The 13,057-nt window shown below is 36.6% G+C and overlaps 2 long non-coding RNA genes across 3 annotated transcripts; both read left to right on the forward strand.

The window, feature by feature from the left end:
* On the forward strand, positions 1-2,867 carry LOC116612399. The gene is made up of 2 exons (XR_004293898.2): positions 1-995; positions 2,140-2,867. It is a non-coding gene; the product is annotated as an uncharacterized LOC116612399 (long non-coding RNA).
* Positions 2,868-6,353: 3,486 nt separating this feature from the next.
* On the forward strand, positions 6,354-9,392 carry LOC125569942. Of its 2 annotated transcripts, XR_007312411.1 has the most exons (3): positions 6,354-6,958; positions 7,667-7,775; positions 9,291-9,392. It is a non-coding gene; the product is annotated as an uncharacterized LOC125569942 (long non-coding RNA). The 2 variants fall into 2 exon arrangements; XR_007312410.1 differs by lacking the exon at positions 9,291-9,392 and having other exon boundaries at positions 7,667-8,391.
* Positions 9,393-13,057: the final 3,665 nt, after the last annotated feature.

Raw genomic sequence — 13,057 nt, forward strand, 5'->3', positions numbered from 1 at the left:
ATATGGTATAACTATGCGACTTGGTTGTTGTGGTCATCGTTCGGGTACCCTGTGTGTCACAATCCAGGAAATCATGCAACTCCCAGGCCCCACTCGGCCCCAACTAGAAAGTCATCGTCAAGTGACACGTCAATCAAGATGACGCCATGATGATGTTTACTCAATCACCAAACTGGACATAACCGGTATATAACCAGTCTAACTGGAAATAACGCTTACGTGTTTTTACACATTTTTTACCACCGCCCCCAAACTTCCCCACTTATGCTTCAAAGTTCTTTTATGAACAACGCAAACCCGCAAAGCGAAACAAGAAATTGAATATTGAGAAGTTTATTATTGCCACTGTGACCATGGACGACCTTCACGTGGTGATAAAAGAGGTACGTGCACAACTATTATGGTTTTATGTTTACATCCAGTAGGTATATGTTAAAAAACTTACGGTTTTTAAGTTAAGTATATGTTAGAAAGGTTTTTCACGGATTTATTATCAGACATTATGAAAAATGCTAAAATAAAACATACTAACGTTTTATTTTTAAGAATAAAATACTTCTATTGTACAGAAAATAATGTGTGTACAATTGTTTTGCTAAAACTCGCGCCCAAAAACAAGATGGCGGTAGTCTTGCGCGCGCTTTTTAGGTATATTTTATACCATTGGGCTAATTTTCAGATCATGTCATCTCGTTTCGATCTATTTTAGTTGAAGAACAACCAAGAAGAGGGGAGGAGCAAAATAATGAGGAGGAGAGGTCACGCAGGCCACGAGTGTTGAAAGAAGAACAAAGAGCTCGGCAAAGACAGCGTGAGGAGCAAAGAGTGCGAAAAAGACAGACGAGCTCCGAGTACAGGTTAAGTGGTGAGCAATAAGTCCGGAAAAAGCAAAAGGACTCGGATTACGAACTAGATGACGAGCAGAGAGCGACAGAGGGCATCTAGACTCAAGATGAAACAACAGAGGCAGCCCTCCACTACTACCGCTTTTGTTGGTGAGTTTTCTTTGAGTAAAATAATGTCTATATTCGATATTCTTATTTGTTTTCTTTCTTCTTCTTAGACTAAGGCTATCATTTTCTATTGAGTAAGAGCAAATACCTCAAATAAAGCAAATTAGAATCAGTAATGCAGAATTAGTTTATTTGTCATTTAGTTTATTTATCAAGCTAAGTATGCCAGATGTGGCATACTTAGCTTGGTTGTGTTAAATGCATAATAAGCTGAAACTGTTAAGCCCAATTCTGTTTAGTTAAATTCTTGTTCTGCATTGTAATTGTGTGAAAACTTCGTGTACAGTAATCAAAAGGCCTATCCGAAAGAGAAATATTATAGACGTGTTTGTTTTTGTCAACTCAAATATTTCAAAATATCATAGTTGTCTTATTTCTTGTCACCTCAAATTTTGCATAAATATCATTGTTGAGTTTAGTTTTGGCACCCAAAATATAATGCATAATTATTATAGTTTTGGTTGCATAAAATAATGATTAATTATGATAGTTGTGTTTTTGTTACCTCAGAGGTTTCATAAATATCATAGTTGTGTTTTAGTTAAATCTCGTATACATACATATTGTAGGTGGTGATCTGTCGTATTTCTAAAAGTTTCAAAGTTTTGATGTTACCCCTTTTATAGTTAAAATATCAATTTTGCACAACAATTTTCAATGAAAGATACTGTACATGACAGGTGTACTATTTTGAAATCCAGGAGTACAAGCATAAATTCCTATTAGCAGACTCTTCCATAGCAGACTATAATTTGCAGATACCAGATGAATGTATAGATACTACATACACTAATTGTAGACACATTGAAGGTTAGATTCTAAACTGTTTTACATTTAACTCATTGCTGATTATAAACATGGAGAAAGATATTCTAACACAAAGTAAGGTTTGTATTTCTGAAATCCTTTTTTACTCTGCATACAATATAAGAGCTTTTTTAATTCCTTTTTTCCCAGTTAATGAGGTAAGTGTAAAAAACACTGATAAATTATTTAAAAAGTAAGCTGTATATCAATATTTTGGTGTAAATGAACCCAATTCACTTTTATACTATGAAAGAAATATGGCTAAATGATTCCAGTCAGGTCTTATTTATCTGACACATTTATGCATTTTTCCCCTCAGTTCTCAAAGATGTTTCGCAAGGTTGTCGTCTGTCAATTACAGCATAAAATAAAGAAATCGCATATTTACATGACCCAAAGTTACCCATGAACCTATGCCGGTATGATATACATAGATTCTAGATGGTGTTTATTGGTGTATTTTAGGTGAAGCCTAACGTTTGGAAAATATATAATTTGATACTTCTTTCATCCTTTTTTATAGAGAAGAACAACAACAAGATAAAAAGAGTTGATGCAGCTGTAGGCGGCGGCAGTGGTGGGGCCAAGCAGTTTGTCTTCCACATATATTGATTTCCATATTTAGGGGAGTGCTTTTGGTGCCTCCTCTAAATATGGAAATTTATTTGGTTGCGTGGTAGACACGCTGTTGTCTCTTTATTAATACATGTTTGAACATTTATTATTTTATTGTCATTCTCGTGCTCAATTCAATTCATTCATCCATCATAATCATGGGTAGTCTTCCTGGGGGAGTGGAGGGAGGTAAATATATCAGTTGTTATTGAATACAAAAATTCATTAATTTGATACCCCTAAAGGATAGCAGTATCAGAATAACCATTAACACCCCCTGAGGGATAGTAGTTGGGTGAAGTTTATACCCTAAAAGATAGAATGATTATCTACACCCCATCTACTTTTTTGGAGAGTCAAACCCCAGGGGGTGGGGGTCATGGCAGAAATTAGTAATGTACCCAAGACACCAGGATTTACTTGGAAATGGATATAAAATATAAAGACTACTCCAAAGCTAGTTTGCATCCCCCTTAAATTTGCTACAAGTATTGCTAAAAAAAGTGCATCCACGCAGGCTCCGCTTTTAGGCAGTGCCTAAATCTATATATTACATTTATGGTTGACTGTTTATTACATTTATCGGCGATGTGTTATTACATTTATGGTTGTCATAACATTTATGGTTGACTGTTATTACATTTCATGGTTGTTACAACATTTATGGGTGACTGTTATTACATTTATGGTTGTTATAACATTTATGGGTGGTATTACATTTATGGGTGATACCAAGAGAGCATAAGATAAGAGAGGGACACTTTGGTATTACCCGCGCGCCATGTCGATTCCGAATCTGCTATTTTTTGTAACTACCACCCCACCGCTGCGCGTGAGCATTTTTACTCACCCTACCCCTGCGCTTTGGCATTTACATCTTGTTGTTTGCCGTTGTTTTGTGACTTGAATCCGAAAAAAAAAAGACCTTTTTGCAGTAATAACATCTACAATTTCTTTCTAGCATCAAAGACACAGGCAGTTGCGCTTTAATAAGGGGATGTAGTACTTCGAGAATCGCAAGATTTCAAAAACGTGTAAAAAAAGACTTTTAGAGACTTCATTCAAAATCAAGAGCGGAAACCCTCGTGCTTCAAGCACCGCTTCCACTTGCTGCTTTTTTATGGTTTCTCAACAATCATTATTTTCCTAATGGTCAAACAAAATCTGTAAGTTAGATATGATATTGATTTTTGTGAATATTCCGGTTAATTGAGAAGGAATCCAAGAAAAATACATTTCATAAAACCATCCTTGTAGCGAGGGAATGCATTTTTGTCGTTTTTGTGATGATCAGAGCCAGCAAGCTGAAGTATCCGAGTTTCTCTAATAGTGAGAAAATAAAGAGGGAGTTATTACTGTACTTTTTTGATGTTGTTTCTAGACATTTCTATAACTATCAAGTATATTATACAAGCTGGAGTGATTTGGAGGATTTGAATCAAACGCGGTATCACAGCCATTTTTTCGCTCGTCGTTATTTTCTTTCTTCTTGGGTTAAGCTGCTCAGACAAACAAAACAGTCAAGTTATTTAGGGATTTAGCTTTCTGTGAGTATATTGGCTAATCTTGCTTACTTAAATTAGACTTGTTTTCTTCTTCCGAGTTATTTTTCATGATCTCTTTTCATCTGGTTACTAAAAATAGCCAGATTCGGAATCGACATGGCGCGCGGGTAATACCAAAGTGTCCCTCTCTTATCTTATGCTCTCTTGGTGATACAGCACTCCTCATGTTATGTGTATTCCATGCTAAAAAGTTTAACCCCCAAACACAAGCGCAAGACAAGCGATTCTTTTGAAAAGGAAACACACGCATAGGCAATTCAAAAGTAATTTTACAACCCGAGCCAAGATGGCGCAAAAATTCGTATAATGCATTGAAGTATCTGCAAATGTACGCCTTAAACAAGAGCACTTAACTTCTAACCTTGAAAAAAGGGCAAAATCTCTCTTCATCTAGACGAGATAACAGTTTTTCAGCCAGAAAGAAACACAAATTTCTCCCGATCACCACAAGGTTTTCAAGCTCGCTCTGTGATTGGTCCATAACGAAAGTTCTGCTAGCTGCTACGGGATTGGTGAATTTCGATCGGAATGCAAGTCAAGCTCGAAGGAATTTTGCAAGGAATTAATGCTGTGCGAGCAAACTACAAACTCAAAGACGATCTGGAAGTAAAAAGCTCATATTTCATGGTTTTCCTCAGTCCTGAGCGCTGACCTTAATATCTTTGACCGGCAATAGTATCTGGAGTCCAGTCCATCCATGTAATGATCAGAAAAATAAATTATATCTTCATTTACGTAAACATCCAAACTTCATAATGAGGAATCAATAACATAACAGCATTGAAATGGCTTCCAAAACACGCCTGTTTCCTCACACCGCTGCGGCTCAATGACAGGTTTCAGAAGGCTCAGGGACAGAAGTCTCCCCTAGTTACGACTGCATTGCTGTCAACTCAAGATTTTGAGTCTTGGCTCCCGATCTCAGCCGTATAGGAATATACATCTCCCGTTTTTTTTACCAATTTTGGCTACAATCTAAAACAATGGTGCAGGATCTCTTAAATATCATTGAAATGGAGTGTAATTCTTGCTGTCATGGTTGACAGCTAAGCTGCAGGGGAAAAAAACTTTTATGTTGCATTGTTTGAGGAAGTGTGGCAAAGTTGTTCTTAAAACAGTATTTCAGAATAAAAGCATTTAAAATGGAGAAAAATGGTACGAATAATAAGAGAATCGAACACGGACAAATGGATAAAAAATGAAATGCTCTGACCACCAGAATACCAGAATACCAGACTATGACGAACAGAATTTAGAGTGATTTTCATCCGTCTGTGAAACAGGAACTAGTGGTCAGTGTTTAAGAGTAATAGTCCGCGAGATTCGAGCAAAAATCAAGCCCGTCGAACTTGGGGGTCGTCCGATTTGGCTAAAAATTGCCATACAGCTTCGATGTGCAACCCCTAATACGAATCTGGCTTTGAAATAATGAAAATATATATTCTCGAGAATGACGAACGGGCTTTTTTTTGCGTCATTTTTGCCCCAAAAACGGGCATTGCGCGTGCCGGAAAATGATGTTTTTCAGGGTCCGCGCACAGCTTCGTCAGGAATCGAACCAAGTAGTGTTTGGTATGTGCATGTTACTTATTATCTCCTGCATCAGATAACATACAAATATCGATAAAATTATGAATTAGAAAAAAATATATTTACACCTTAATGTGTTCATGTCGCAGGCATGGAATTCCGGAGAGCTAAATCAAGAGCCTGTAAATCTGGTGATATATGAAATAAAAACCCAAAATGGGTGATTCATTTTGAAAATATATAGCTGGCGTTTTGTATCGCGCGTCTACACGGTTGCTTGAAAGAAAGGCAATATGAAGTGCATTTTTACCCCGAGCATTTAGTTCCGTAGTGTCGCATTTTATTTATTTTCCTTGAGTAAAAGCGTATCGTTCTCCAGGATTATCCAAGTAAAGCAGTCCTTCAATACTTTATACATAATATCCTAAGGTTTTCTTGCCTTGTTCGAAAAAAATGTCTGAAATTATGGGAGACCGTTCATGAATTCACACATCCCCACACCGTATCACTGGACGAAATAGAGAATTTAAGTGCATTTAAGACATATCCGAAATGTACCTTTAAATGCAACTTATAGACAGTAGTAAATTTAAGGCCACAAGTCAGTAGTAACTTTAAGAATATTTAAGTGTTTATTTAAGGATTCTTAAATGTACTAATAACTTTGACCTTAAAAGGTCAAATTAAAGTTGTCTTAAAGATATTAGTAACTTTAAACAACTTTCTTGCTCTTTATTGATAACTTAAAGTTATCAAGAGATTTAAGCTAGACGAAATAAAGAATTTAAGTCACATTTAAGTGAGGCTTTTATAGCCAGTAGCAACTTTAAGTAGAAATTGATTGTTAACTTAAATTCCTTTAAACGTAGTATTAATTAATTTAATTAGTATTTATCGAAAACTTATAATCTTTAGGAGATTTAAGTGTTTTTCATTAGTTCTAAATTTCATCATATTCGTTGGACTTAAATATTTTCCGTAGTTTAGAAGTTAATTTAGTTTCTAAACATAATATTTTTGGCTAATATCAGGGACGTTTTATAAAACGCATATAAATAGCTTTAAGAATATTCGGTTTCTTGTTTAACCTAGTGATTTGTATTTTGAGAGAAAGAAAAAAACGATGAAAAATTGATATTCGCATTATTTTAGGATTACTTTGCCTTTAGCAGTAATAATAACAGCTTCACCGGCGGAGAGGAAGTCAGTCATATGCGAGAGAAAGTGACGCGCAAGCGTATCTATTGTTTTCCCTCCACGTGACTACCACGGCGGGCTATTCGCATAGCGTGTTTAGAAGTGTTGATCACATAACCAACAGAGCTTTAAAAGCGGGAAATCAGCGACTGCGTGCGTGAGTTGAGAATTCAACAGTGAAGACAGAACTCGCTGAAATTGTCGCCGAAAGGGAGCCTCAGATACTTTCAGGTGAGCCTAACTGATCGGAACCAGTTCTTGTTTATTCGTTTCTTGATTATTTCTTGTCTTTAAGGGCAACCTTTTTCCTCTTTGAGTAGTGTCTGTCATTCGATTCGAATCAGCGTTCCGCCGTACGCTAAAGAGCCTTTGGTTCTATCTTATCTGGCCAGCGGATAAATCTTATATTCTTCACATGAAGCACTTGTTTTATTGAATTGTATTTTATACAAATCAATGTTTTTTTAAGATTATGCTCGGTTGTTATTGAGCGGAAAATCCCTAAGAAATGTTGCATTTTTATTGTGTCTGTTTACAAGTTTTAGTTGTCCAGTATTTTATGCTTTGGTTCGAAAAAAGGATGACACTTCAAAGTCAGTCAACATAATCAATATAAGCAATCAATATCAGGGGTTTCATTAGAAGGCAGCTACCGGCAGTTAACCGCGGCCGTCAACTTAAAACGCTGATCTCAGATCTAATAAAGTTTGCAAATGAAGCATGATTCGTGATAAAATACCATTTTACATTATGCTATTGTCACTTTCATCTATTCTTGATTTTGATTGTTTTCCATTAAGTTAATTGTCTGTTACTTTTGAACATATTCATTTTTTATTGCTCGAGAGTCGTAGCGTTTTTTTTTGCCACCATCGTTGATGTGAAACCAGAAAAATGTTTCTGCGATTGAAGCCTGCTAATTGATTTTTTCCCTTTTAGCTGCATTTAACAGTATTTCCAAAGCCTAAAGGATGACATAAATAGAAAGTATGATGGTGCACTGCATGCTTGTAGGAAATCATGCAGACAGTACCAGACGGTCATCATAGTAAGTATTTAAAATTGAATATTGTTGGTGAAGTTACACCCTCTGAATTTTATCAGCTTTAACACAATAGCATTTTAGTTTTTATGAAAATTCCTTTTATTCTTAAAATTTCCACAAAGGTTTTGATAGGTTTGTATATGTTATTGCTATTATACTTGCTTGAATGCCTCTTTTAAAGGATTGTATTAAAATTTAAAATGCTGTATTTGCTCTATTTTCTACGACCATACAAAGGGCAAACCCGGGTCAGATTGGGCGAGTTCAGCAAAGCGCTGAATACACGAAATTGTGAATGGCTGTTAAGGCCAGGCGTGGCGCTTTCTGAGCTCGCCCAATGTGTCAACGAAAATATGGACATAATTAACAATACAGACATCTTACAAAATATCGAACGGATTACTGACAAAATACAACCTTTAAGACAGACGCTTAAAAACTTGGACACAACGGACAAGCAGTCATCGTCGACTGCAAATGACATATACGATATTATGTCATTTATCACTAGACAATACTCTAGAAGTGGCCATGCAAGCCTCTTTCGGGATATATCAAGTAATTTCCATAGTATTTTTCTTTAATTATAATAAACAGAACCAAAAAGCGATAACATTTCCAAACAAAAAAATCACTATCATTGATTGTCAAAATTACGATATCCACCTAAAAGAAATGACATTATTCATGACAAATTTGAAATAAATATAAATGAATGTTTATACAAATATTGTAATTTTTAAAATTTTGAATATCTTATATATATCTAGTAAATTATCGAATTTTGAACATCTTGTATATATCTAGTAAATTATCGAATTTTTAATATCTTGTATATATCTAGTAAATTATCGAATTTTGAATATCTTGTATATATCTAGTAAATTATCGAATTTTGAATATCTTGTATTATCTAGTATTTTTCTTAATTATAATAATAACAATTTTCAATTCAGATATATATATATATATATATGACTGTGGATAGTACTATATAATTGAACAAAAATAAAAGTTTAAGTAAGACAAAGCCACCATGGAGAATCACCCGTGTGATTGCACGAAGAACGACTCCTTAGTTGACTCTTCGTGAAGGGTGTTTGAGCAGTGTTAGGCTAAACTTCGTTGATTATGTTGCGGGGCCATGGTTTCACGGCACATCGTTGCATTTATGTAATTGAAACAAATGAGATATAAAAGCTTTAAAGAAAAATTTTGGGTTAGGTTACCGCATTGTCTTCCTCCTGGCTCTGCTCCTTTTTTTTTAACTGCAACAACTTTAATATACGCTATTGGAGCTGGAATTACCGCGGCTGCTGGCACCAGACTTGCCCTCCAATGGATCCTCGTTAAAGGAACGTCAAGCGGACACTTCTTATAAGAGACATTTTTAGATACATTTGATACATTTGCTACATTGTCTTTAGATGACCAAAAATACATCCATATGGCATAGAATAGAAAACCATTATAAACAGAACAGTGCGCTTATTCACGTTATTATTTTTGCTTTCACAGGAAATTTCAACCAACAACCTACTAAAGTAATCAAAAAGGAAGTACACCATTTTATCTATTTATACATATATGAATGGCACTCATTTCTTTTTTCTGTGTAGATGGATAACTGCTCCCATTGCAATTAAACCGCTAACAACACGCTGGCTTGCTGTGGCCGACGTGTCAACGAGCGGTGCATAGAAAAATTTTGGGTTAGGTTACCGCGCCTACAGTACCGTACCATTTTCCATACTGTAGAGCGAGAATAAAACCCTATAATGCGGATGAACCGTTCATGTTGTCGAGTAGAGGCTACTAGTTCGCGTTTTACACGCAAACTGCATGGCTCCCCCCTAAACCGTAGGTAAGACATGTTATTATGTTTACAGATGCTACGTTTCTGGCAAAACCGGGAAACCCACTTAGTAGAAAATTTTCCGCTCCAACAGTGGCGTAGAAAAATCTGTTTTAGACGAAAACTACTCTTCAGAATATTATCTTTTACAATTTGTGTATGACCGTTGGCTATTCAACACTGTGTCAGGCGCAATTCCATCTTCTGCTAGGTCAAGGAGCTCAGCCGCAACTTCTTTAGATACAAAAACTTTCTCTATAGAATATTGGCGTTGGCACCATCGTTTTTTTAGTGGAAGCACTGCAACAATACGGATATTCTACGTTGTTCATCACTATAAGCCCTTTCGAGTGGACTTTCCCCATGGGCACAGTGGTTACGTCAATCTCGAGATCTTTCTGGCAAAGGACCTACGGGACTTGCTATCCTCGAAACTCTCAACATTGTCCACATCTTAGAACAAACAGTTCGTGGATCTCTTTGTGGATCCAACACCAATCGGTGGACGGACAACGTGTTTACTTATCTATAAGAAACCGTTGCAATGTTGAGAACTTTTTCCATCGGATCGAATTTCAAGGCAGGGGTACCGCCCACCAGCATCTTTTGGTTTGGCTTAAGAGTCTTTAGCAAGCAGACTAGGGGAGACATTCCACAAAGATGCCTTCCCATAATGCAATGAGAGAACCTTAGTTGAAACTAATCAGAACGGCGAGGAAATGCTTTCCTTGTACCACCTCAAGACGCATTTTCTCGAAACATTCGAGCTTATATAAGCACAATCCTTCCGTTCCCCAAATGCAAAATGGATGTCCAAGATTCTGATAAGAAATCTATGGTGCTAAGGTACGTCACCTCATACGTCTCAAAATTCCATAACCAACAAACCTCAGAATCCTTGTATTCTAGACACGTTACTCCTGCCATGACTGGCTTCCGTCATGTGTCAGATTTAAAACCACTCGAACCAGAGATGGTTGTCACTCTCTCGTCTTTTAAGCCCGCCTGGACCAACAACCCCACAAAACATTACATTCCTCCGAAGTAACGTTGACAAAAGTGTTTTTGTAACAAAATACATTAACAGGGGCCAGGATATCCAGAACTATAGTTTGCTCCAATGGCTAAGGACGCACGATACTAACAAAAGTGTTCCCACTCCTTACTAAAGGAAAACAGCCCTTGTAGGGGTTAAGTACGTGTCAGTTTTCAATCCTTGCTTCTTTTTTCAACACTTATTTTTGAATGTACCTTTCAAGAATGTCAGTGAACTTAGACATCCAAACCATGACAGCATTCCGGAACAGTTCAAGTATTGTGCAGCGGCCCTAGCATTGCAACCAGACTATGGAACGATGATGTTGCAATTGCCACTTTATTTCGAGAACAGGGCAATAAAGAGTATTATGTAGACAATGTCTTGTCGTTTCTACATAGTACGAGGCAAATAATGACTTCACGCTTAATGCCGAGCAACAAGTGTGCTGAATAAGCTGAAGTCATTTCTTGGTTTACGATCTTGCCATTATGGAACAGTTTTTGCAACTGTACAGCCACAACCCCAAGTAAATTATGATGATGAAGAAATCGCCGACGACGATCCACAACCTCCACTGAGAACACCACCTGTCATTTAATAGAAGGATGACGAAGATCATTCATTGAATGATTGGACCAAACTGCTGTCAATCATAGGTGAGCCTGGTACTGGCAAAACGCATTGCATTAAACGTTCGAAGTAAATATGGAGGAGTTAAAATCTGTGTAGGACACCACAACACCGAGAGCATCGAAGCTAAGAGAATTCGTGGCCAGGGAAGAAATGAATAAGCTTAACATCCTTGGAAAAAAGCTTAACACACGTAACAAGTAAGAGTTCTCCAAGGAAGATGTAGTAGATTTTGTAGAGCTGGTTTCCGAAGAAGGAGAAATCAGTCAGGTTGTGGATGACCTGCACCACCTTGGAGCTAAAATGTGGCTCTTAGGAGCACATTTCAAAGTTATAGCAGAGTTTTTCAGAAACCCCTTGAAATACGCAGAAATGTTTGTTTATCAAGGAATTCTTGTGATTCCCCTTTATATTTTTCTGTTAGAACATTGTTCAATGTTAGAATTTACGAGATACTGATTTTTATCACTAAAAAAGTCATATTATGCTCTAGTGTTTATTTACTGAATAATTATACTTTTTTTCTCTAAAAAAAAACAAATACTTTCTCCAATGAAAAATCTTATATAAAGAATTGAATTGAAAAAGTTCATTGTAATTAAATGGTCAATATCATATTTCTCACGTACTAACTTATTCAATCACGTTTAGGGAAACCTATTAAATAATACAATAAATTTTGGATAGAACAGTATTCACACACAGTGATTTTTAGTATTGCACTGCTCTGGTTTCCTTTGTCAAAGAACTCTGCGAGGGTTAGAGTCATCACACCCCTTCGGGGATGGTCTAGAAGGCTCATAGAAGGTACTCTGGTGTGTGTATCGTCAAAATGTGTTTGGTGGCTGGGATTGACTAGCCATGAAACGTGTTTTACGGTATACATTTCAAGGTCGCTTCTTTGGCCAGACTATGAATGATTATGACATGCGAAGTTTTTCGACATTGACCTATATCGGTTGACACGAATTGCGATGACAGAGAACGACTCCCCAGTTTACTCTTCCTGTAGGGCGTTTGAGCAGTGTCAAGCTAAACTTCGTTGCTTATGTTGCGGGGCTATAGTTTCACGGAACATCGTTATCATTTAAGAAACTTGAAACAAATGAGATGTACAAGTTATAATGACGTTTCAATTAAGAAAGTCCGAACTGAAAAATTGCAAAAGCTTTTTATTAGATGAATCGTCAAGTGGATTTTTCTGTTGTTCATGGAAAAGAAAAGTCATGTTCAACATGTATTACATTACGTAACCACATATTTTAATTTTTAGAAATATTGCCATGGATACCTTTTAAGTGATAACAAACGAGTAAACTACTTTTCCCATTTCCCCCACTATTTTCTCCGACCATACAAAGGGCAAACCCGGGTCAGATTGGGCGAGTTCAGCAAAGCGCTGAATACACGAAATTGTGAATGGCTGTTAAGGCCAGGCGTGGCGCTTTCTGAGCTCGCCCAATGTGTCAACGAAAATATGGACATAATTAACAATACAGACATCTTACAAAATATCGAACGGATTACTGACAAAATACAACCTTTAAGACAGACGCTTCAAAACTTGGACACAACGGACAAGCAGTCATCGGCGACTGCAAATGACATATACGATATTATGTCATTTATCACTAGACAATACTCTAGAAGTGGCCATGCAAGCCTCTTCCGGGATATTATATCAAGTAATTTCCATAGTATTTTTCTTTAATTATAATAAACAGAACCAAAAAGCGATAACATTTCCAAACAAAAAAATCA

Source organism: Nematostella vectensis, chromosome 1 (genome assembly GCF_932526225.1).
Source record: "Nematostella vectensis chromosome 1, jaNemVect1.1, whole genome shotgun sequence".
Taxonomy (NCBI): Eukaryota; Metazoa; Cnidaria; class Anthozoa; order Actiniaria; family Edwardsiidae; genus Nematostella; species Nematostella vectensis.